The sequence below is a fragment of the Hippopotamus amphibius genome, chromosome 3 (assembly GCF_030028045.1).
Source record: "Hippopotamus amphibius kiboko isolate mHipAmp2 chromosome 3, mHipAmp2.hap2, whole genome shotgun sequence".
Classification (NCBI taxonomy): domain Eukaryota; kingdom Metazoa; phylum Chordata; class Mammalia; order Artiodactyla; family Hippopotamidae; genus Hippopotamus; species Hippopotamus amphibius.
This window is the reverse complement of record NC_080188.1, coordinates 114,505,349-114,509,853: the sequence shown is the minus strand read 5'-3', so window position 1 is coordinate 114,509,853 and position 4,505 is coordinate 114,505,349. Positions and strand designations below refer to the sequence as shown.

Sequence of the window (4,505 nt, the reverse complement as noted above, 5' to 3'; positions counted from 1 at the left end):
TCATTTATTTTACATATATAGTGATTTGTAAATCTATTTATTTGTCAGTGACATTAAGTTGTTTCAACGTCTTGACTATTGTAAGTAATGCTGCAGTCAACATGGGGCTACACACATGTTTTGTGGACAGTGGTTTCATTTCCTTTGGATATATATATATATATACATAGAAGAGGACTAGCTGGATCATATGTAGTTCTGTTTTTAATTGTTTGAGGAAACTCAACTCTGTTTTCCATAGTGGCTATACCAATTTACATTCCCACAGCAGTGCACAAGGGTTCCCTTTTCTCCACATCCTCACCAGAATTTGCTATTTTTGTCTTTTTTTTAAAGTATAGTTTATTTATAATATTATGTTACTTTTAGGTATAAAAACAGTGATTCAGTATTTTAATAGACTGTACTCCATTAAACTTTATTACAAGATAATGGCTAAAATTCTCTGTGCTAAAATCCCCATCTTGCTTATCTATTTTTTACATGGTAGTTTGTATCTCCTAAACACATACTCCTAATTTTCCCCTCTCTATTTCCCACTGTTTTTTGGTAACTCCTGCTTTGTTTTCTAGATCAGTAAGTCTGTTTCTGTCTTGCATAGACATTTATATGTATCATTTTTTAGATTCCACATATAAAGTGATATCATACAGTATTTGTCTTTCTCTCTCTGACCTATTTCACTAAGCATAATACGCTCCAGGTCCACCCATGTTGTTACAAATAGTAAAATTTCATTCCTTTTTGTGGCTGAGTAGTATTCCATTGTGTGTGTGTGTGTGTATATATATATATATATATATATCAGGATTTCCTGATTTATTCATTTTTTGAAATGAGGACCTGGTAAGTGGTTGGTGAGAAAGAAGACGCTCTGGAGGCTAATACTGACAAATAATTGTAGTTCATAGACACTGTTTATTTCATTAATGTCACAGCCTTTCTCCAGGGAAATCTCCAAGACCTTTATTTTTATCCATAAACGCAATTACCAGGCTACGCTTGACAGCTACTTTCTACCTTGCAAAGCTTTACATGATCTCCCTAGCTGAGTTCATTTGAATAAAAATGTGTTGTTGTTGGGAGATGTTCTAATGACCACATACAGAGAATGACAACTATAGCATCTTGAAGAGAGCATTCAGGGACAGATGCAAAAATATTCTATTGCTTGGTTACCATTTGACCCGAAGACTTAGTGCTTGCCTACTGTGGACTGGCACCAGTGAGAAGAAAATAGAACTTTGAAAAATTCCTACCTCAGTTCCCTAAGCCTTGTATCTCTTGCTTAAGCATTCTAACCCATGAGTTCAAGCCATTCTTCTTTGTAGGAGAAAATCTTTATCCTGGGGGTGCTGAATGAAGTCAGGGGGTGGGTATTGAGAATCTAATAAGACCATATGCAAAAGTTGTAAGCCGTAGCAGTTTGGTGGTAGGTAGAGTGTCTCATGTTTACAACAGGTTTTCAAAAGTATCACTGACCCAAAGAAGATCGTAAATGACTTTCCTAGACAGATTAACTGATAAGTATCTGCGATTTGAGAAAAGAAAACCTCTGCACCTTCATGGAAGGGAACACAACGGCTCTTTCAACTCTGTCCTATCTAACTTCTCAGGAGCCTTCCTAGAGTCATTCGGTTGGTCAATTGCATCCATTTCCAAGGTGCTTCATGGTGTGTGACTCTTCCCAGCAGTCCATTACATTATGTTCATATCTCTCTAGGCTCTATGAAAGCAGAAAAGCAGTTTTAGAATTGCCCATTCTCCCTGATGTTAGACTAATTGAGAGTTAATTCTCAAAGAGATTTTCAAGAACACCTACTCCACCATCCTCATTTTACATATGAGGCCCAGCATGTTTCAGGAGGTTCTTCAGGCATTGAGTTGATATCAGAGTCATCCCTGACCAGAACATTCTTTTCACTATATACAAGGATGACAGATTTTCCTACTTTGGTCTGTTCCTAATTTTCATATATTTGTAAAATCTGTAATGGGAGAACATGAATTTAGATGTTTATAAGATATGTACTTATGATGTCCATTTGCCATTTTTGTCCCTAAATAGAGAGTAACAATATTTACCCAAGAAAATTTTCAATTAAAGTTGGTGATTATACAAGGAAGGCATAAGTTAACTTAACATTGATGATTCAAGATTGTATATTTTGTCGGCTGCATGACTGATAAAAATGAAGAGTATTTTTTGGTTGTTTATTTGTAGAATGAAATTATTTCCTCTTCTAATGTTTTTCTCAACAGATGGCACCAAGTAGGTCCATGGAAGGGAACAGAAATCACCCCTCTGCGGCCATGTTTGTTCTCCTGGGACTCTCAGATGATAAAGAGCTGCAGCTCATCCTCTTTCCAATCTTCCTAGGGATCTACCTTGTGACCCTAATCTGGAACCTGGGTCTTATCATCCTAATCAGGATGGACTCCCACCTCCACACACCTATGTACTTTTTTTTTCAGTTTCCTGTCTTTTATCGACATCTGCTATTCTTCTTCCACCACCCCAAGGATGCTTTCAGATTTCTTAAAAGTTGAAAAAACCATTTCCTTCATAGCCTGTGCCACCCAGTACTTTGTTGGATCCTGGATGGGCCTGAGTGAGTGCTGCCTCTTGGCCGTCATGGCCTATGACAGGTGTGTTGCTATTGGCAGCCCTCTGCAGTACTCAGCCATCATGGCTCCTGGCCTCTGTCAGAAGATGGTTGCTGGGGCCTTTGGGAGTGGTTTCCTTGGTAGCTCAGTTCAAACAGTCTCTTGCTTTCATCTTGACTTCTTTGGGCCAAACATCGTTCAGCATTTCTTCTGTGACATACCCCAGGTTATTTCCTTGTCTTGCTCCAATCCCTTCATCAGCCAAATGATTGTTTTTCTGACTGCTATATTTTTTGGGTTAGGTTCTTTTCTTGTTATCCTCTTATCCTATGGTTTCATTGCAGTTTCCATTCTGAAAATATCCTCCATCAAAGGTAGTGTCAAGGCGTTCAATACCTGCTCCTCCCACGTGGCAGCTGTGACACTCTTCTATGGCACAGGCCTCTCTGTGTACATACTTCCTAGCTCTAACCACCCCAAGAAGCAGGACAAGATGCTGTCAGTGTTCTATGCTATCCTTATCCCCATGTTAAATCCTCTTATATATAGTCTGAGGAATAAGGAAATCAAAGAGGCCCTAAAGAGAGTAAATAAGTGGGCCACACATTTTCATCAGTAAGAGTAATATTGGGGCTGATATTATTACCCTTATAAGGAAGAAAGGGTCAAGAATGCGTAAGTGACAATAGGATGCAGGAAGAGCTAGGTAGAGGGACAAGTGAAAGCCTGGCTTCCTTGAGTTTTGGTGCCATCACATTTTCTTAGTTTGTAAATTTTGTTTATTTATTTATTTACTTACTTACTTGCTGTAAAGTTAATTTACAATATTTTATGCATTTCAGGTGTACAGCATAATGATCCACAATTTTTAAAGTTGTTATTCCATTTATAGTTATTGTAAAATATTGGCTACATCCCTGTAATGTGCAATATACATTTGTAGCTTATTTATTTTATACCTACTAGTTTTTATCTCCTAATCCCCTTCCTCTATCTTGCCCTTTCTACTGTCCCCCTCCCCACTGGTAACCATTAGTTTGTTCTCTATACCTGTGAGTCTGTTTCTGGTGTGTTATCTTCTCTAGTTTGTTTTATTTTTTAGATTCCACATGCAGCTTATATGCAGTATGTCTTTTTTCTCAAAGGATGATATTCTCTAGGTCCCCTCATGTTTCTGCAAGTGGCAAATTTTTTAAAAAAATAACTGAGTAATATTCCATATATATATATGTATATGTGTATATATATTTATTTATATTCCTATTTTTATTTTTTAAGCTCTTTATTGGAATATAATTGCTTTACACTCTTGAACCAGTTTTTGAGGTACACCAAAGTGAATCAGCTGTATTTATACATATATCCCCATATACCCTCCCTCCCATGACTCCCTCCCACCCTCCCTGTCCTGGCCCTCTAAAGCATCATCCATCATTGAATTGATCTCCCTTTGTTATTCAGCAACTTCCCACTAGCTATCTATTTTACAGTTGGTAGCGTATATACGTCTATGCTACTCTCTCACTTCATCCCAGCTTCCCCTTCACCCCCTGCCCCCCCAACTGCGTGTCCTCAAGTCCATTCTCTACATCTGCATCTTTATTCTTGTCCTTTCACTGGGTTTAACAGTACCACTTTTTTAGATTCCATGTATATGAGTTAGCATATGGTATTTGTTTTTCTCTTTCTGGCTTACTTCACTCTGTATGACAGTCTCTACATCTATCCACCTCATTACATATAGCTCCATTTCATTCCTTTTTATGGCTGAATAATAGTCCATTGTATATATGTGCCACATCTTCTTTATCCATTCATCTGTTGATGGGCATTTAGGTTGCTTCCATGTCCTGGCTATTGTAAATAGTGCTGCAATGAACATTATGGTACATGTTTCT

The 4,505-nt window shown here is 37.7% G+C and overlaps 1 pseudogene; it reads left to right on the top strand.

Moving 5' to 3' along the window:
- The first annotated feature begins 2,262 nt into the window (after positions 1 to 2,262).
- Positions 2,263 to 3,226, top strand: LOC130848714 (olfactory receptor 1440-like; annotated as a pseudogene).
- The last annotated feature ends 1,279 nt before the right edge of the window (positions 3,227 to 4,505 follow it).